Here is a 21,458-nt window from a genome sequence, read left to right as displayed (position 1 = left end):
AGCTGAGATATAAGAAGGAAAATAGTTTAAAAACACAGAAGGTGGTGGGGTGGATGAGTAAAACTTTCTCTGCAACAAGCAGGGAGCCTGAAACAACCCTCAGACGTTACTGCAAGGGTGTAGCTAAAGGTGCTTAGGAAGAGGGAACATATTTGCACACTTTGGCCAGTCACCTGCTTTCCCAGACCACAGCTCAGTGTGGATGGATGTCTCCTAATTTCCTCTTGCTACCTGCTCTTAGCTTCAAAAAGACACTTACTCTGTAGGCACATTTCAAAACCTTTAATGCCAATGGTTCTGAATTTTAAATTCTTTGTTTATGCTCCAGGAAGGGATTTATGTCCTCAGTATCCAGATTACTTTATTGACAATTCTTATCCTGTAAGTGTCTATGGCTGCATTATAGGTAAAACCACCCAAGCAAATGCAAATCCAAATGAATACAACACATACTTGTATGTGTGCTGTTAGCTGGTGATATGAAATGTTGAGCTAATAAAATCTTTAATCAGAGTTCAAATATAAGCTCTGTATTTCCTATCACCTAAAAGTAAACAAAGAATTCGTGTTGGCAAGGGTGTCCCTCTATCTGTCTTCTAAATGGTGAATTATGTGTTAACCTAATACAGGTTTTATGGAAGATCAGAGCCTGCTCTGGGTCCCCAAGGATATCTGTTGTGCCAGAGAGTATTCAAAAGTCATGAACCAGGCTTCAAATATAATTGGATTGCCACAGGAGCAGGAGGCTTTCTAAATAACAAAGGAAAAACAATATGTAACTCATGGTTCTTTCCTTTTGCTTCTCTTGTTTTGAGTTTCTTGTTTGCAGCAAACTTAATTTTGCAAACACAAGGGGAAGGAAGTGTCTCAGCAAAAGAAGGAGGGGGGGAAGGGAGATGGGAGTTCATCACCACAGAAATTATGAGCTCTGTGCCTGCAGAAAGAAATAATATCATCATATTTGACCCTGCAGCAGTTTCAAGGCAAAATGGGGATTTCCTGGTGCTGCAGCATAGGTTAATTCCTCTTATGGCAGAGCAATTTGAAAAGCATGCAAGAGAATCCTGAGTTTTTTCTGCCAAAAGGAAGATGATCAGATCTCCAGTAGCCTTTTTCTTTTCTTTTTTTTTTTTTCCAACTCAATGGCTCCAGGCCATCGAGCAAGTTTCTACTGTGAAAGTCTGAAATAAGTCTAAATCCCTTTTGCTTCAGATAGCAAAACTCCCCAAACTGCTTAATATTAAATACCTGGCGTCAGACAGAGCGCAATTTGAACACGACTTCAATCAAACTTTATTACTATTAAGCTGGGAAGGCAGAATATATTTCATACAAGCATTACTACTTAGAATCTGACTTGCTGCCAAGCTGCCTCAGAGCTGCCTTCCATATATTTGGCTTTCCTTGCATCTCAGCTTTCTTACACAGCCTGGAGCTGCCACCCTCACCAGTGACTGTGTGCCCTCGATGGTCGGTAGGATGGGAAGGATTTTAAGGCTGGCTCAGAGCCCAGACATAACACAGAACCTACCATAACTCAGCTGCCACAATTATGTGCCCCAAAATTCCTCCCCTGAAAATTAATGCTGTTTGTATGGCTCACTACCTGCATATCTAACACACATTTATATGCCAGGGGCCAAAATACTGATAATATATTAATAATTACCACTGAGAGATCCTAGAGCCTTAGGAGGAGAAAAGTGAGAGAAAGAGAGAGACATAGAGAGAAAATATATTGACTGATAATAAAGGAAATTCTAGCAAACTGATAAAGCACTTAATAAGTTTCTGATGGCCTCTCAATAAAATAGTGTTAATGAGAAAATGTTTTATATGCACTGGAATGCATAATACCTCATCTGTCCATATTGAATTCTTTTAATGCTAGAGATCTTGTTCTCTTTAGCAAAAACCATTAAAGTAACATTTCATTCTTCTGTGTAAAATAAGGTGCAATTCCAACAATTACTCATGGAAAAAAATGATGGAGAAATATATGATTTCTACCTGAGTTGTATTGCAGCTCCATATTTACATTACATTGGAATGCATCTTATTGCATTTTCTATGTAGATAAACACACACAAATAAAAACATTTAGCAGTAGCAAATAGGAGAAGAAATTAATGCTAACAATGAATGCAATCTGAGTGCTTGTTAACATTTCAGAAAGAATACTTTACAGGAGAATATCAGAGTTAAGATGCATAATCCTGGGCATATAGTAATTCTCAGTGTTTGCATCCATAATGTGGTGTAAAAGACAGATTTAATGGTGCCTATGCTGGTAAATACTTCAACTGCAGAAAATTCTCTTGATGTTGTGAGGAGTACAGATCTCTCAACACCCCTCACACACATAAACATTGCAAGTATTCATTCATCTGGTTGGGATGAGACTTTTCAGAAAAACCTTTGTGCCTATCTTGGGATTTTTAGTAACTCCTAAAGGAAAGACCTTTATGCTGTGCACATAAAAGGTCTTTTTGTTGGTTCAAATCCTACAAAATTGCTGCTGGCTCCTTGTTGATATAAAATGTAAATGCTACTTCAGCCTGGAATTTAGAAATTAATTTTACCCAATGTATTCCTTTGTTGACTGCTTATGTTCCATTTCTTCTAAAGCAAAATGTGTTTTCAGCATAGGGATGCCTTTTTTTCTTTACTCCTGCTCCCTGGCCAAAAGCATTTGCCTGTTTCCCCCTAACCTGATGGAGTCCACCCATGATGGAGTCCAGGAACATCGATTCCCACATTTACTGTGGTGTCTTCCACAGATTTATGGCTCCTCATGCTGCTACCATGAACCTATACCAGGAAATGCTCAGACACACAGTCCAAAGGTTAAGTGCATTTTTTAGTATATCAGCCGCTTTTGTAAATGGTGTTTTTAAGGAAACATTAAATCTTACAGTGTGCACAAACATTTTACCAAAGTTTTCATTCTGCTTTATTTATATGCTGCAGCAGTTATATACCATGTTTTGAATGACAGCTCTTCAAACCATTTCTTTTCGTACTCTAAGTGCACTTATGAAAAGACAGGGTACATTTTTTGCTCACTTAAATGTACTAGGAGCATCAAGGGGTAATTTTTCAGACACTTAGTATTTCGTTGCTTCTACAGATGCAATTAATTACAAAAATCTTTTCAAACACTGAAATTCTAGTTCAGTTGCATTATGAAAATGTATGGTGAGACTGCCTTAATGTTTGTGTTTAATTAATGGCTGCATTAAACTATCTGATTTCCTAACTGCTGTCATATGCAATCTTTTGCATTGACATTTAGAGGAGTGTTGATTGAGGCTAATCTCTCTGCACTTCCTTTACAGGCACTGGAAAGAAAAGAGTTCCTTCAGAGCTATGATTTAGAGTGTCTAAAGTTAAGCTCCTGCTCTGAGTCGCCCCCCAAACCTCCCTATCACTGACATTCTCATTGAAGTGAACCTTTGTGAATTCCTCCTTTGTCATTGAAATATGAAATGCACATACACTGTACAGCAAAATGAATAACCAGATAAAATGCTGCCACTGAGACGTCTTAAAATGTGAGCTTTCTGTTCTGTTCTGGAGGTTGTCAGGAGTCTATGGAGAATGTTTGATCCAAACATGCCATATAGAATCTGGATTTTTAGGTATTTGTGATGAAAATTTGAATCTGCTACAGTCTATTAAGGTACCAGTGATCATCAGCTAGTAATTGGATTCTCAAAGAAAAGAGCAGGGCTGGGAACTGATGGCCTGCAGAAACCCCAGTAAAGAAGGAGGAGGTCAAAGTATATGGGCAGAGATTTTTTACTGTAATTTTCACCTTTGAAATTTTAAGCTGCTTCCAAAGGTGAAAAGTAACCAAGCAAGAGCTGGTGATGTCCCTGCTGGGTCCAATAGTGTTCAACATCTTCATTATTAACCTGGAGGATGGATGTAGACTGCTGGTATGGTTTAACAGCAGCTGGGAATTAAACTCCAAATAAACCACTCCCCTTCCCCCTGTCCCCCTCTGGTGAGGGAGGCACAAAGGAGAGACTGTGGGTTGAGATAACAATTTACTGAAAGTAAACAGCAAAGGAGTAAGAAACACACAGTGACAGCAGCAATATACAAAAAGAGAAGGTGCTTTACACACAAAAGGCATTCACCACCTTGGCTTAGCTCTGCATGGCCACTGAGACAAAGACAAGGTGCTGGGGGGATGTTCCTTGTGGCTCAGCAATGACAGTGGTTACTCCAGAGACAAAGACAGATGGCAGGGGGATGTACCTGCAGCTCAGCAGTGATGTTTGCTCATTTCTGAGGCAAAGACAGGATGGTGGATATTCCTGTGGCTCAGCAGTGACACAGGGCTGTTTCCAAGACAAGATAGCAGGATGATGTTCCTGCTCCCAGTGCCACACAGCCTCCCAGCACTAGGACAAAATGGCCCTCCTGAAGCCAGGGTTTCCTGTCCCTGAGGCCAAGCCAAGATAAACAATGAAGGATCAACCCTCAAAAAAGCTGGATCGTCCTCATTGCTCGGTGCTGCTGCTTCCTGCTCTGTTCCACTGGTTCAATTCCGCACAGTGCCATCCCTTCAGAGGGCTCTGCCGCGCTGCACCCGCCTCTGCACGGCTCCATTCCCTTGGCTCCTCTTGGTTGAAGCCAAACCTTGTCAGGTTTGAGGCCTGAAGACAGTTCCTGACAAGGACTATCCTCTTGCTCAAAATCAAAACAAGAGCTTTGTCCCCAGATGAAAAAGTACTTAATAAGGAGATCCACACTAATTTCTTTAAACTCTTCACTGCATCTTCAGAAAAATTATTGCAGAATAAACAATGGAAAGACAAGTATCAAAATAATCTGTGTTCTCTACTAGTTTACAGCACATTCATAAGGTTCCTGTGATGTTTTTCTTCTTAAATATGACCTTTTTGTTGCCCTTGTTAAATTTCCTGGTAACTGAATTACAGTTCCAACTGTAAGTAATTTATTTACCATAGTCCAGGTAACTCTTGTGGGTAGCTGGAGAGCACCAGCAGAGGTACATTGGATGTTGGGGACAAGTGCTAAAACAGTGCTGGATTTTGCTATGCTTTGTTTTGGAAATTGGAAATTTGCCAATTTGTGAGAACACTCTAATTTTGGAATATAGCTATGAAAGCTGAGAGTCTGAGGCCTCTTATGGTCATTCTAAAAAGCTGGCAAAATATTCCACTAAACATCTTGTAATATGAAAGACAAGCTCTCAAAGGGGGCTGGCAACAGATGGAGATTCATATCACAACAGATAACTTCTTTGAGCTCTTTAGTGACCTATTCAAAAAACCACCAAAATATATACCGGGGTGTGATAGGGGTGAGTTTGAGTTTGTCAGGGTGGAAGAAAACACATCTATTTTCTTAAATAGCACCTCAGAGCAGTTATTTTTCTTCTGAATATTCTTTCAGTACTCTGTCTTGCTACAATATGCTTTACAGTGTCTGTAGTTCTTTCTTGGTTGTAACAAGAAAATTAAAACCTGTTAAAAAAAGAAACTTGATTAGACTCTGTTCCACTTACACAGAAATGGTTAAGAAGAAAAAAGCCAGAGCACATACTGATCTTATAGCTAAAGCCAAGAATAATTTTGCCTGTGACCTTCAGGATCCAATTCAGAGAGGCATAAAATGGTGCCCCTGGAGAGCACAGACATCCTATGGATTTGTAAGTGGTTTGGGTTGAATTTAGTCTGTGCCTACATTTTTTATTGTGCAAATTGAAGTAATCTCTTTTGAGAATAGGTCCATAAGCCTCTGCAGTCTTACCATGTATGCCTGCTCCCTCTTTTGCTCTCTCTGTCCTCAACTCACAGAGTCTTCTTCTCCTGTTCAATTTGCCACCCAGACACAGTGCACCTCTTGGCTGTTTGGTTCCTTCCCTCTGGGAAGTCACAGAAATGTCTTCTGAATATTTTGTTGAGGAGAAAGCCTCTCTAGCAGAAAAGTGTTGTTAAGCAGTTCACTGCCTGGGCACGTGGAGCAGCTGCCCTGTCATCCACCCTCTCTCCATAGCAGGGGTTACTCCTGCCCCTGCTCACGTGCTAGGAGAGCATCATACTGCAGCACAGAAACAGGGATTTTCTTCTGTGCTCCAGGCACCACTGTGCTCCTGGAGCTAAACTCATCCCAGGCAGCCTGCAAGGTCACTCTGGACCTCTGTCACAGCTCTGTCCAAGGCTCTCCACTGTTGCAATCCTGATTCTTCTGATGCACAGAAAGGCTGTGGATTTGCTGTGGGTCAGCAGCTGGAGGATTAGTTGAACTATGCAGCCTGCCCGAGCATCTCCTGTGCTGTGTATAGTGAAACACAAATAAGCCTTTCTGGAGTTTAATCTACCACAGAGAGTACAAACTATATACAGCTAATTTTTGTGGGCTGGGGTTTTTTTCTGGTTTGTGTCAGGAGATGTAGAGTAGGTAGAAGGAAAATGCTAAGCACAAAAAGCCCCCCTTTTGAAGACATCATCTTAGGGAACCCTCAGGTTTTCTTCTGTGTTTTCTTTCTGTGCATGCACCCTCCCACATTTACACCCATTTTTGTAATAACTGGTACTCTCAAAGTACTCAGCCAGCTGGAAGGTGAATCCAATTTAAACCAGAATGAGCAAATTGCAGATGAAAAGACAAATAACATTATTTAATTGAAAGCCTTTTCAGAAACTACTGGAAAATTAAAGGGTGCAATTCATTTTTTCCATAAAATAAGGTGTATAATAATAAATAAATACCCTTTATCTGTCTCTCTTTTGTCATTACACTTTTCTGGTGAAAAGTTTGTTCAAGAAGAGGGGATGGATTTTCCCTTGTGCCTGTAACAAAGTCCATGGCAGAATCTGGGTCTTAGAAGTCTAAGCCTAGTGATTTATCCACACATAGACTGTACAGCCTCTACACATGTGCTGAGAAGAGATTGTAACATTTCATAACGTGCAGAAAGGGAAAAAGAACACACTTACATGTGTTTGTGACAATTAAGTGATGTTTAATTCTTAATCCAGGCCTTTTCATTTTTTATATAGCTGATTTTAAAATGTTGGCAGATATCTGGTCTTCTCACTGCTCAAAGATCAAATACAATTGTTGAGCAGTAACAAACAACCATTCTCCATGCAACTTGAATCTTCGGAGACTTTACAAACGGTAAGTGTGTGGAAATGAAAAAATGGGCTGTAATTGCTGTGGACTTTCATTCCAGTATTAGTTACATAAAACAGAAGCGTGTGTTTGTGTTGTCAAAAATAAAAACTTTTTCTGCCAAACCCTTTGGCTCTTAAATTTAAAATGAACTACAGTATGATAGAGGCTTACTGTCTATGCTCAGTGTGTTAAAGAGAAGGGAAAAACTGTTGTCTTTAAGAAAAAAGCCATAAAATTAAGAGCAAAGAAATATGTCTCCAAGAAATTTGGTATAGTTAAGTTTTGGTCATTAATGCAGTGCAAACTTGTTTTTTGAATATTATGAATTTAAACTGGTTTGAGAGAAGTCAAGCTCAACACAACTAATTGTAAGTATGTTTTTGTAGTTTGCACCATTGGCTGATTCATTTTACAACATGTTTTACCTGGTGCAATCTTCCAATATAGATGAGGAAGAAATAAAAACAATGAAGATTTAAGGATATGCTTCAACCATGTTTTAAGTCGCTGGTACTGACAATATGGATCTTACTATACCTGATGAGTCCACAGGTCAGCTGGTGCTGTAGGAACTGGATAAAACTCAAGGACAGGCTAATCCAGAGTTCTTTCTCTGACACTGTCCAGAAGCAGATTTCTAGGAAATATGTGGCAGCTGAGCAAGGGCAGTCCCAATCTGCAGCCACTGATCGCTCGAGGCCCACGTGAATCAATTGTGATATCTGGCAATCCCTGCAGTCTCCCTTTGGCTCCTTCTCCATTCCAAGCATTCACAGAACTGTGAGACAGAGATTCATAGCCTACCTGTCAGATGAAGAACCTCCTCCTTTTTTTTTAAACTTCACTTCTTATTAACTTTACTACTCACTCTGTAGTGCCTACAGTGAAAACAGAGAACAAGCAATTGCTATCCACCCTCTTTGTGCCTCTCATGATTTACTGGATGCACATTTTATTTCAAATGTCCCCTTGCAGAATGAGACCTACTTTGCTCAGCCAATATGTGGACACTGCCTCTTGTTTCTCTCACTGTTCCTCTCCGCACCTTAACACTTTCAGGTGGAAGAGGGAGCAGAGGGTGTAAAAATAAATTTTTGCAGTATTCAGCCTTTGTGGGAATACATGACAGAGACAGAAAATAGTTGCAAAATTGTCACATGTGGATACCTTGGTAAAATAAGAAAAAACTTGCATTGAACAATTACAAATTGCAAAGGTAGACATACTGAAACACCAAAGTATTTGAGATAAAGTTGTATTAAAGCATATTTTAGGAATAGGCTGATACATTTGTATTTTCAAAATGGGTTTTGATTATTCTTCCAAGTATTGTTTATTAAACCAAACTAAAACAGATCTAGATATATTGGTCTAGCAACAAGCCAAAATTCCAAAACCAAAATTCCCCAAACAAATTCAAACCCTTTTGCCTAGGGAAGTATAGATTAATTTCAATGATGCAAATGCCCATCAAACCTCATTATTTGCAACATAATTTTAAAAGCCTAAATGCTAAGGTAAATGTATGTAATGAACTCAGAGGAGATAGTGCAGAATTTTAACCAAAACAATTGAATAAATAAAAACAAATGCCTGGCAACTTTCTAAGCAAGGTCTTTTAAAGACAAAACACAGGTAGCTAACAGACAAACCCTAATCAGATAGTTCTGGTTTGCCCCACTGCATTACATTATATTAGACAATCTGCAAGCTGCTAAATAGATTTGGGCTAATTATTCTTGGACCAGCTCTTTTTCAGGAAGAAAACCTTGATTTTATTGCTGTCTTTGTTAAATTAAAATTGCAGATGCCTGCTCTGTGAAGCATGCACTTGGATTCTCATTCACTGCTTAGGCACAGATCTTTGAAAAGAAGACTTGGTGGACAATTTGAGTATAGCACAGAGGCAGCATAGACCCTCTGAGTATTTAATGCTAATTCTTGCTAAATATAGCTGTGTGCAAACCTGATAGATGAGTAGGTACACATTTTGTAATCCGTAGATCCTCCCTTTTTTTCCCAAATATAATCCTCCGTGTACGTTCATTTTGCAGTTCTACTACCGAAAAAACTTAATCATGTGTACCACGGGCTGAATTCAAAGCTTAACTACCCTAGGGTTTTGTTTGGGTAATCAAACGCAATAGAAATCAACACATCTTCTAAGTTCTCAAGTTAGCAGTGATTTTAAATAGGAAGCAATTCCATAAATTAGGAAGGAGCAGAACAGTAGTTTATCCTTGCTGACCGTACAACTTCTTAGATTTAGATTTTAGAACATCTTTAATGTTCATAGTTGTCATTCTGTCAAAATGAATGTTTAAATTTTTTATTGTGACTCTGCTTATGTTCACAGCCTTTGTAACCCTAATGTGTTAAATAAACACTTCTTGTCCAGCCACTGAACAAGCTAACATGCCAAATGATTTGTGGCTTTCCACCTGAACTGTTGCTCATGAAATTGGGATTCAATGCCTGCAGGCCCACATGTGGTGAAAGAGTTTCATCTTAGATTGCCTACTGTGCCTCCAGGACTTCAGCAGCAGTCAAGGCTTCCAAAAATAGTCTGAGTAACAAGAATGCTTGCATGGTTTACACTAAGTTTAACTGTTACCTTTATTGAATGAAAATATAAAAATTAGCATTGTTTCCCTGGTCTTTTCTTTCTCCTTCTTTCACCCAGTGAAGTAGATGTGAATATCTCACTGCTGCTATTGGCACAGATACAACTTAATTAATTAGGTTACTCATATGTCCCAAAAATAAAAAAGCTAACTCCTTCTTCTGTAGTTTCTGGTTGAGGGGAACATGCAAGCAAAAAATGCAGTAAATGTTGAAAATATCCTGAAACAAGATGGGACCAATTATCTTGCCACCATACTGCCACACTGACTGGAAGTGATCTGCTATGAATCTCTTAGATTGGACTGTAAATTAAGTCCCAAGATCTGCCTTGGACCCCAATCAAATGCCTACACCTGCTGATCTTTAATACAAGTAAAGTGTAGTCCTTAGGCACTTCATAGGCATGACTGGAAACCAGTATTTTATTAGTAAATTATCCAGTTCTGAATGATGAAAGTGTGAAAAAGTAGGATCCACGCCAGTCTAGTTCACTGAGGGGGTCTTCTTGATCGAGTGAGCAAGCAACCTCTCTCACCTCCCCCTCCAAGACTTTAGCTGCATTTATTTAAAGACGATGGTTTTAACTAACTTCAAACAAACTCTTGGTGACCTCAGCTGTGTTTTGAAGCTCCAAATTCCCCCAGCTAGCTGCTGAATCTCCAGGGAACAAGACTGGGAGTGATGCAGTTGATACCACCACTACATCCAAACCAAGGGCAGCCACAATGCACAGCTTATGAAGCCTGCTCCAAACATGGAATGTGCTGCCAGTGGTATGTGCAGAATGAAGAACTACATTCATTCTGGCTGGTGAGGGTCAAACTGGGCAGGCACAAGCCCATGGTGTATGGAAAATAGCTGGGGAAACACTTTCATTTGTGCTGGCAGAGAAAAAAGGGGCTTTTTATAGCACAAATTTCTGTTTTGTAGAAGTAAGTGGCAGTAAATAAAAGGGTCTTTATTGCCTGGTGTTCACAGCTGACACAAAATAGACATTGCCTGTGCAAGCATTGATTTCAACTTGGTGTTGACTTCTCTGGGTGCTGTGTAGAGAGGAATGAATCTATCTTGCATGCTCTTCCTTAGGGGAAGTAGGATCCTCTTCCATTGCATTAACTCTTGCAAAAAGTAGAGGAGCAAAGGACAATAAATAAACCTTTTCCAGTGCTAATGTAGAGTGAGTGCCAACAGAGGAAGCACACTCGTTTGGCCTTCTAAAAAATTGGCCTTCTATTTTAAACAGTACAATTGTCTTTGATTTTAAAATGATGTTTGACTGGTCAGGATGCTGTTTCCTGCTGGATATGTGAGTGGGCTTACATGAAATTCTCACTGTTTTTATTACCCTGAAGCCATTGAAGTAGGTTCAGGGTATATTCTTTAGAGAAACGCATACTTAAAATAGATTTTGAATTTAAGAAAACTTGAATATATCTTTGGAATATTTCACGCAGCTTTATGCAAGAATACTAAGTTTTCACAGTTTCAGTATGTAAATAATGTTTTCAGAATCCCAGAACCAACAGGTTGGAAGATACCTGCAAGATCATTGAGTCCGACCCATGCTCTAACACCTCAACTAAACCATGGCACTGAGTGCCACATCCAATATTTTTTAAACACATCCAGGGATGGTGACTCCACCACCTCACAGGGCAGAGCATTCCAGTACTTTATCTCTCTTTCTGCAAAAAAACTTTTTCCGAATACCCAACTTGTATTTACCTTGGCGCAGCTTAAGACTGTGTCCTCTCATTCTGTCAGTTGCTGCCTGGAGAAAGAGTTTAAGGACTGCACAAAATCTGGTTGCAAACTTCTTAACACAAGAATTATGTAACATTAGTATTTATTAATTTCATATTCCAGGCTGATTTTTTTACAGCTACTGGGAACTGCAGATGAGACTGTAAGCCAAGACAATCATTCTACTAACTCGGAGCTATTCCAAAATCAGTCTGAGGCTCCTGATCTCCATACACCCCTCAGCTCTTGCATTTCACCATACATTGAGTCTTTGTTACATCCAGTTGCCAATCATCTGCATGAGGAGTGAAGCTCTCTCTTGTCAGTTCACCCTCCAGCTTTACCCATGCAGGGCAGGTTGCTCTTTGAGTTTTGGAGCAGAGCTCACTGCTTCCCCAGCACATCTCAGCCAGGAAACAATAATTCCACATCAGGAATCCAGCTGCTCTCCCAAATGATACTGCACTGCATTCCCACAAAGCCACAGGGCTGCTCAAAACACCCACTATCAGCCAGCTTCCAGTCCCATGCCAGAGATCAGAAAACAAGAACACACTTGGCCTTTTCTGCTCTGTGCTTCCATCAGTTGGCTAGCCCACTTAGGCTGGGGTCTGTCCACATCTGTTTTGCAGTACCCCTCTCATTGGCCTAATTGAACATGCTTCCCTATATCCCAGACAAACCACAAGGAACCATAGCATAAAGCTAGCTAACAAAGAAAGGAGGAAAGAAAGACAAAGAAATAGCAGCATTTTGGCAAAAATAAATCTTTATTTCTGCATCATGGAAATAAATATAAACTTTCTCTTTGCAGATGTTGCTAATTACATAAACAAGTTCGATTTTTTTTTTTTTTTTTTTTACTTAAAATATCTGCAGTCTTTAAATCTTTGACTTGCCCTTAGCAATGACTTTTTTTGGATTAAAGGAAGGATGTCAGTGAGAGCTTGGTTTTAGTGGGATCCAGAACAAACATACTCCCTTTAATAATTCATTCATTCTCTAATAATATCCTTTGGGGAGACTGGCTACTTCCACTGATTGTTTTAGTATTTATTCCAAACAATAGACTTACCCACTTAACAAATTAGGTTAAACTTTAGAAGTCATCACTTGTCGGACATTGTTTGGTGCTCATCTAAGATTTGAGACAATGCTTCTCTGTGTTGGAAAACTCTAGCACAGAGGAATCCTTTCCCTTCAGCTCTTTCATGTGCAGTGCTTCAGAAGTGCCTCAAGGACTTTCCAAAGCCTTTCTGACAGCAAGCCACCAGAGACATTTGTTTGGATTCTGCCCATAGCTGAGTACAGCAAATAACAGTATTTATGCCCATCATGAACTTGGCATCTCTGGAGGAGATATGTTGTGGAGACCTGACCACTTTTCACCAGAGCAGTGTTGATCACAGCTCTTGTAAAGGTTCATCCAGGAGATAATAGTTGTCAGAAGTATTGGTGGGAAGGAAAGGATAGAGAAATGGATAGGAAAAATATAGCTGGAGGCACGTATTTCAGCTATTGGAAAAGGTACATTGCAGAAAAAAAAAGAAGCCTCAGTTTCCTTTTAAAGTGTGTTATGTACAAAAAAGCTATAGGTGGCTTAAAGTGAGCAGAAGGTAAATATAATCCAGAAAGAAACATTGCCTGCACAGCATGTCACTGACCTGGGGGATACACAAGGGCACCAGGTCAGTCAGCTGCTGTACATTCCTTCACAGAGAGGCTGACCGTGGTAAACCTGCTGTATGTCCCTACATCTGGTAAACCTGACATGGTGAGAGCCACAAGTTCTGTCTGCAGTTACCTCTGACTCAGATGGTTTGCCGTATGCAAGGGATCATGCAATCTCTCCTGCAAGCCTTAATACAACCTAAAACAGAGACCAGACAGTTTTAGGCAGGATTATTTTGACTGGGATTGTACATAACAGGACTAAAACCACTAAGATACACTGCAGTGATGTCATTCAACCAACTTCAAGTTTGTTTGTCTTTTTTAAATTCCTGGCTTATTTAAATCCACAGTCGTAGAATCATTTAGGTTGGAAATGGCCTTTAGGACCATTGAGTCCAAATGATAGCCTAGCACTGCCAGGTCCACCTCTAAACTGTGTCACTAAGTGCCACTTCTACATATCTTTTAAATACCTCCAGGTATTAAAGTACCCCACCACTTCTCTGGGGAGCCTGTTACAGTGCCTGACCACCCTCTTAATAATGAAATTTTCACTAATCTCCAATGTAAATCTCCCCTGGCACAACTCAAGGACAAGAACTGCTCTTGCTCTGTCTCTTGTTGCCTGGGAGAAGAGACCAACTCCCACCTCACTACAACCTCCTTTCAGATAACTGTAGAGAGTGATAAGGTCCCTCCTGAGCTTTCTCTCCAGCCTAACAACTCTGGTTCCCTAGGCCACTCCTCACAAGACTTGTGATCCAGACCCTTCCCCAGCTCTATTGCCCTTCACTGGACACACTCCAGCACCTCAATGTCTTTCTTCTATTGAGGGGCCCAAAACTGAGCACAGGATTTGAGGTGCAGCCTCACCAGTGCTGAGTTCAGGGGCACAATCTCTTCCCTAGTCCTGCTTGCCAAGCTTTTCTGGTACAATTACATGGGGTGGTTACACCCAACAGCCAGTGCTTTGCAGCAGAGCCTGGAGCAGAGGAGCTGCAGATGTTCACCCACCTGACTGTGCCAGCCATTGTCTTGTGCCTCAAGTTCCTTCAGACCAGCAATTAAGGCAGAAATCTGGAAATCCACAGCGTGGTTAGCAGCTCCTGGTCATGGTGCTGATTGGATTAGGGAAGAGTGCTGTCTGGAAGGATACAGCAGTGACTGCTCTGGGGATTTAAACTGATCCCCCCGCCAAAGGAAAATGAGTGTGGTGGCTGTGGTTTGCTTTCCGCGAACATTATCTTAGAGTTTATGTCCTATGGAAATTGGCATGGCTGGCAAATCCTGGGAGCGAGGCCCAAACTGATTTAGCATGAAGTCTGAACTTTCTCTCACCCTCTGGAGCCCAGGTTTTCATACTCAGTGTCAACATGAGACAGGGTAATGCAACAATGCTTCTCCTCCTGCTTTTTCTTCCTGTCGTGTGTGAATGTCAGAAATCATGGAACATGGAGTTTTTTTAATAAATCTACTAATCTTCTCATGGGAATAATTAAATCTTTTAAACGTGTATCCAGAAAAGATGATCTCATACATTAGAAAGTCAGATACAGAAATTTACTTCTCAGAAAATAATTCACAGGTAAAATGAGTTGGATAGAAGTAATCTGGTTTTTAAGGGTAAACTTTATGAGTTGAAAATAATACTCTGGTTTAGGGTCTATTATAACAAAATACAAGAAAATGTTAATAATATAGGGTCTAACATATATGTTGTTAGAAAAAAACATAGCAGAGATGTTAAAAAATCTGTCATTCTGTAATGAAAGCCGGATTTCCTCTTATTTTACTTTATTTTTCTTTAAAAGGTAAAAATTAATTATCAGACTTTATATATATTTGGAAGAAACATTCAGATGTCATTGGGTACTTGAAGTATCTAGTTGAGCTGAAGCTTTATGCAACCTAATATACACTGAGTTAGCTGTCCTCAGTTTTTGACATGATTAATCCATTCAAAAAGTTTTAATAGAGTGAATGCTATAGGAGTAATTATTTGAAAATGTCTAGTTGGCAAAGTGTAGGTTTTAAAAAATTTCTCTTAACATATGAGAAATTTTCAAAAGTCACTAATATCCTATTCTCAAAAGCAAACTGGATGCATAGCATAGAATATTCATAAAAAGAGAGAATATCAATCTTTATATTGTTTAAAGGCACTTGAAACCATTTTCCTAATTGCTATTTCAAAATCCCCCACTAGCCAATCAAAGAAATTCAGAACCTTTAAGTCGTTTTTTTGTATATGGTGTTTCAGAGATAAGAAAAATTTGCTCTGTACTTCAGCAGGCTGTAAAAGACATATTCAATACTCCACCTTAAAAAGTAGCTCAGGAGGAAGAGTAACCTATTGAATCAGAGGGATTCTTCCCCTGATTAATGCTGAAGGAGTGTCTCTGTATAAGGTGAAGAAGTACTGAATTACTTACTAACCACTCCCATATGCAGGGAAAGATTTGACTATTCTCCTAAACAAAGAGGTTGTAGGAAAGGATTGCATGGATGGGAGAGTTTGAATTACTAAATATAGGTCCATCAACGTGTATTTAGAGTTGCTATAATGAGATGACTGTACTTAATTGTGGCCTTCATGTGAGATTTTAGGCTGAAAAATAAATTTCAGAGGGGGTGTAGCATGACAATTTGGGCTGATAAAAATGGGTGAGCTGCAATCCCTGCAGCTGGAGAGAGGCAACATAACTCAGGGCTAGGGGGTAGTTCTTTGCAGATTCCCTTTCTGTAGTCCTTGATAGGGGACATGGGCTTCCAAATCCAAGTTGCTGCAGATCCTGCAAAATTTGTTGAGCTCACCTTAGAGCAGTGATTAAAAATGACACTAATTCCCCGTCCTCTGAACACAGATGAGTTGTAGGAACAGAATGCTTAGGGTTGGAAGGGATCTTAAAGATCACGTAGCTTCAGCCCCTGCAGGGACATTTGCCACTAGACCAGGTTGCTCAGTGTTCCATCCAACCTGGCCTTGAACACTTCGAGGGATGGAGCATCCCCAGTTTCTCTGGGCAACCTGTTCCAGTGCCTCATTACCCTCATTTACCCACAGTAAAGAATTTTTTCTTATACTGAATCTAAACCTAGATTTTTCAAGTGAAGGTGTCTCAAGAATGAAAGGTGGAAAGGAGAACCCAAATCCACAAAGGTAGCACTGAAGAAGAAAGTAGGAAGTCCTCCCTCCTTAAAATTTTGAAGTTATATAAGTAATCAGAAAAGATTTTTAACCTCATATGTTGTTATAAAATGAAATTTTCATAGATTAGTCTAGTGATATATGTATGAAGAGCTAAATCTCTTCAAATTAAACTTCTTATCCCCAGTGTCCAAACTGCTGACAAGCTGGTCTGATACATGATAGTCATGAAGAAATAAAAGCCTTTTATCATTTAAATGTAATGTCAGTATTGAAAAATAGAGGGGTTAAAATACACTGCACATAAAGATGAAAATATATTTGAAATTTCACTGTCTTCTTATATATTCTCCATAATCTAGAAAGATGATACCATGGTCTCACTAACAGCAGCTGAGAGCCAGGGCAGACCATGCATGTTCTTTCCTTATCTGTTTAAAAAAACCAGTTAAATAGAAGATCAAAGAACCTTAGATGAGAAAAAAAAAAAAAAGAACCAACAAACTGTAAGCCAAAAAATAAAAATCCATTACATAAAATATGTAAGCAACAAAAAAGAGAGGAAAAAAATGTTTGAATTAACCCAACAACAGTCAGTGCAGAAAGTCAATTAGGAAAGCTTAATTGGTTGGTTTATTGTGGTGTATTTTGCAAGTAATAATTCATACTAAAACTCTTTGATTCGTAAAATTAAATTTGCAACAATGGTATAAATGTTAATTAGCTTTAAGAGGAAAATAGTTTGCAGTAAAATACATAAGGATAATTGTCTTAATTCAATATTATCTTAATTTACCATGCAGTGCAAATTCACATAACGGGACATATAGATACAAATGTTTGCAGTTGTTAGACTGTGAAATACTGACTGTTAACTTATTGCTTACCTTGTTGAAGACTACCATAAATACAAAATACCATAGGTCATTCTGTGATGAATCTATTTTTTCTCTTTATTTAGAAAAAAGCTGCAGAGAACAAAATCTCTATCAAGACTTGAATCCATGAGAGAAGATTCATGAAAGGTATTGCAGCAATATCTCCTGGGATATGATATCAGCTATCAACTCCATGCAAAGCATGTGTACAGGACAGGAAACTCAGCTTGTGCTTTCAAGCAACTGAATTAAATGTTTGTCCCAAAAGCAATTTTTCTCCAACTCTATGTTCTTAAAATCGTATATGTTTTTCTCTCTGGAAACAAAGATTTTGCTTATCCCACCTTACACAATGAGTACAGAGTACAGAATGAAAACTCATGCAGAATGAAGAAATTATACAACTGTAATAACCAGCTATTCATGATTATTAATATATTAGGACCGTGACAGTAAATAATTAAAAAGATGCTTCTGCTTGAGAGAAAGATTATCAAACTGAAAGGCAAATTATTTTGTCCTAGACTGTAACTTGATTCACAAAACTAGTAACAAACAGCTCCTTCTGCAGCAATATGACCCCATTATCTCTCTAAAGTCACCTAGCATATTCTTCAAAATTTTATATTTAACTTTTTAGCTTCTATGTCACATGAGGCAGCAGGCAATTTATTTCTCATACTCTCTTGATAGATTGACAAATTAATCCATTGTCTGAAACAGCAAAAAAAACAAACCTACACACAGAAATACAGGCATGGTTCAAATAACGAAAACTTAATTAAACTTCTAAATCCACAATTTTTAAAATTAGTTCCATAATGGATTTACATATATCAAACACTATTTTAACTTTTTTTTTTTTAGAAATAGTTTACACTGTTATTGTGGGTTAGGATGAAATAGGCTCTTGACCCCCTTTACTTACAGGAAACCAAAGTGAATTCTGAATGGACCTGCCTGTGTGGCTAAGACCAGAGTTGAGACCAAGCATCAAGGCTTTTTTGGATAGAGTGCACATTAAGAGAACATCATTTGCAGATGTTCTTTATCCAGTTAGATTCCCTGGCTTTTCACTATCTCTGCTCACATGAGGCATGGCCAAAACAAACAAGTTGTCCTCTGCTCAGCAAAATGCATCTGACGGTGCCGCGTGGCTGGGAGGCCTCCAAAGCAATGGTTCTCAGCATTCCAGCTGATTAGCTCTTCTAATTGGCTCTGTCTCCTCCCATCCCAGCATCTTCTCACAGTAAATCTAGCTAGGAATAGATGCATAAAATTCAGTATAAAGGAAGCACCAAGGAGATGATGTGAAAGTAACATTTCTTTTCAAGCTGCATTCCTAGCATAGAAGGCTAGAGTTTATTTCCTCTTGGCAGATGTAGAATGTAAACAATCTTTCTCGGTCATCTTGCTGCTTGATCATCTGTTTTTATGTGGTTTATACTCTGTCTCATCAAGAACAAGTATTAGGATGGAAAGCACAAGATGAAATAAGCTGAGCTGTGCTGCTGCTCCTCAAAGTATTAAAGCCCCTCAAGGACAGCTCATATCCCCACTTAAGGCATCAGAACTGGGAGCAGAAGGTTAAGTCCTGTCAGGGATTTCTTGTTTTAGCATCTACATATACACCATATACACACTTCTAAAGATCATGCAGAAACTATTGGTCAAAGATTGTGCTACCACAGAATCCCAAGACATTTTCAATGCTTCATATCTCTTCCCATGGCAGTTTGTAACTTGGCCTTTTTCACAGGCTTCTGTAGGGGTACAAATGGTCTCTGTGTCCTTTTAGATTTAACATCTGTTGCAGCTATCCACAACCACTAAGGCCTGAAGTTCTCAACCCATGCAATTACCTTTCCTCCTCTGTCTGTATAAAGGCACAGAGCAAGTCATAGACTCTTTGAGAGACCTAGTCAGTGCTTCAGATAAACTACAGAGTCTCCTGCATTTGGTGTTAAATTATATGAGATTATTGCAATGTTGTCAAAGTATAGGTAATGTTTAATACAGCTCCATAACCCAGCTGTCTACTAAGGTAAAGCTTCTTTAGATAACTGAGGTTTCTTGGTTTTTTCCAGTGAGATACCAAGCTCAGTTAAAGCAAACTTTACTATTAAACAACTGTGAAAAGGCTGAGCCAGTTTGATTCTCTAAAGTTCTTAATGCAAAATAAAAGCATGTTCTCAATAAAAGCTTGCAGCCTGGAAAGCTCAATTTCGAATAAAAGATGTACAGCAAGCATTTATAAATGAAATATTTTCAAATGATTCAATTTGTTCCTTCAATTCCTTTATTTCCTAAGTTAAGAGGACACATTTTTTAATTTAAGAAAAGCAGGAGACATATTAGATGCAATGGTACACAAGTCATACAGGTGGTTCCTGTGAAAGCTAGAGCAAACTTACCTCCACAGGAATCTCCACAGAGCAATATTACCAGAAATGAAATTTCCATGTTTCTTCCTTTTTAAAGCAATTTCCTTTAAACACATTATATTTTCCAATGCAATTTACCCCTGAATGTATCTGTCAATTACAGTAAACCTATTAAAACTACTTTTTATTTTGAAGAACGGGTTTTTCACTGAACTATGTCTTTGTTACATACATTACTAACAAGCATTATGATTGCAGATTACTTCAATATAAGGACTTAAGAGCTTGCATTTTTGATTTCCTGTGCCTCTCTTTTATTTTTCACTTGTTTATTTGGAAAGCTGAAACACATAAATATTGAATGGTTTGGTATGAAAAGTGAATCAACTTGAGTAATATCTCACTTTCAAAAAGATTGAACAGACTCATGGATTTTTAAAAAATGACTTCTATGTAGGGTATTTGATATATATTTGCAGTTCAGTTTAAATAAAAATGTGACAACTTGTCTATAAAATTCCTTCCCCACATCATTGATTTTTTTTACTTTTCCTGATTTTCAACATGCAGACAAACGACAAGGATAAAGGAAGGGATGTTCAAACTCTTTACAGAACAGAAACAGACATTTAGAAGTTTAAGTGTCAGACCAATGTCACAGAGTTGTTTACCATACTTATGCATTCAGTTCATGCAGCTTGGAACTGTGAAGTGAGTATTTCACACAAAAAAAAAAAGAAAAAAAAAAAGGAGGAAAAAAAAAAGGATAAATACTCTCTCTACTTCAGTTTTCAGGCCTGGGAGTTGGCATGACAACTCTAAGCAAGTAGTCAAGTCAGGCACTGACTGAGAGTAAAAAGCTGAAAGAAACCATCAAAACTCATAAAAACCAGGAATACAGAGAACTTCTAGGAAAAAAGTAATAAAGTGTGGACATCACAAAGCTTTAGAAATGAGGGCACTATCACAAATATTGGAACTGTGTCCCTGCATAGCAGTAGGCAGAGTATCATATAGCTGAGGTGGTGACTAGCTGTTTCTCCAGCACATAAAAAGATTGTGCTACTCTAGGCAAAACTCCAGCTCTGCTCTGTGCCAACAGAAATAGCTGAGCAGGCTGCACAAGAGCAGCTTCACAGTGATGGGCTAGTAGTGACACATAAAGAGCTTATTAATCTTCCTCTATTGTTGAAGCAAGTTTAATTTCCAGAAAATACATATTTATATCTAAATCAAAGGAAATAAATCAGAAGAGTGTAAAAAATAAAAACATCTAACATATGTAAAAAAAAAAAAAAAGCGGAGAAAAAAGAAAACAAAGAGAAAATATTCAAAGAGAAAGTTTACTGAGCAAGAGGAAATCTTCATAGCTATGGTAGGATAAACTATTCTGCATATTCCTCTGAAAATGTTTTTACATGTTGGTTGTTATCACAGTATTTTGACAGAATGAATTCTCTTCTATCTCCAACTGACATATGAGTTGGTATTAGAGCAACAACCCTACTTCACAACACTGTACACATACCCTTGGATTGGCCTCAGAAACCTTTCTCTTCTTAGGCAGTGGCATCACTGTCATGTGTGAGGACAGCTAAAGTTAGATAAGCCAACAGGAGGAATATTCAGTCCCATATTTTGATTATTTTCTTATCCAAGTACATTTTTAATAACTCATTTCAATTGAAATAATGACCTAAAGTTGTTTGCACACAATTACAATCTTGTTTCTTGACTTTTTTTCTCCCAGAAGCTTGGTCATTATTGCAGGTTTGTCCATTGATTAAAGTCTGCATATTTTTATTTCACTTCTTGCACTGCATGCATTTTAAATACACACATAGCTGT

This window comes from Serinus canaria, chromosome 2 (assembly GCF_022539315.1).
Source record: "Serinus canaria isolate serCan28SL12 chromosome 2, serCan2020, whole genome shotgun sequence".
Lineage (NCBI taxonomy): Eukaryota > Metazoa > Chordata > Aves > Passeriformes > Fringillidae > Serinus > Serinus canaria.
The sequence above is the reverse complement of the archived record's forward strand: the minus strand, read 5'-3'. Positions refer to the sequence as shown.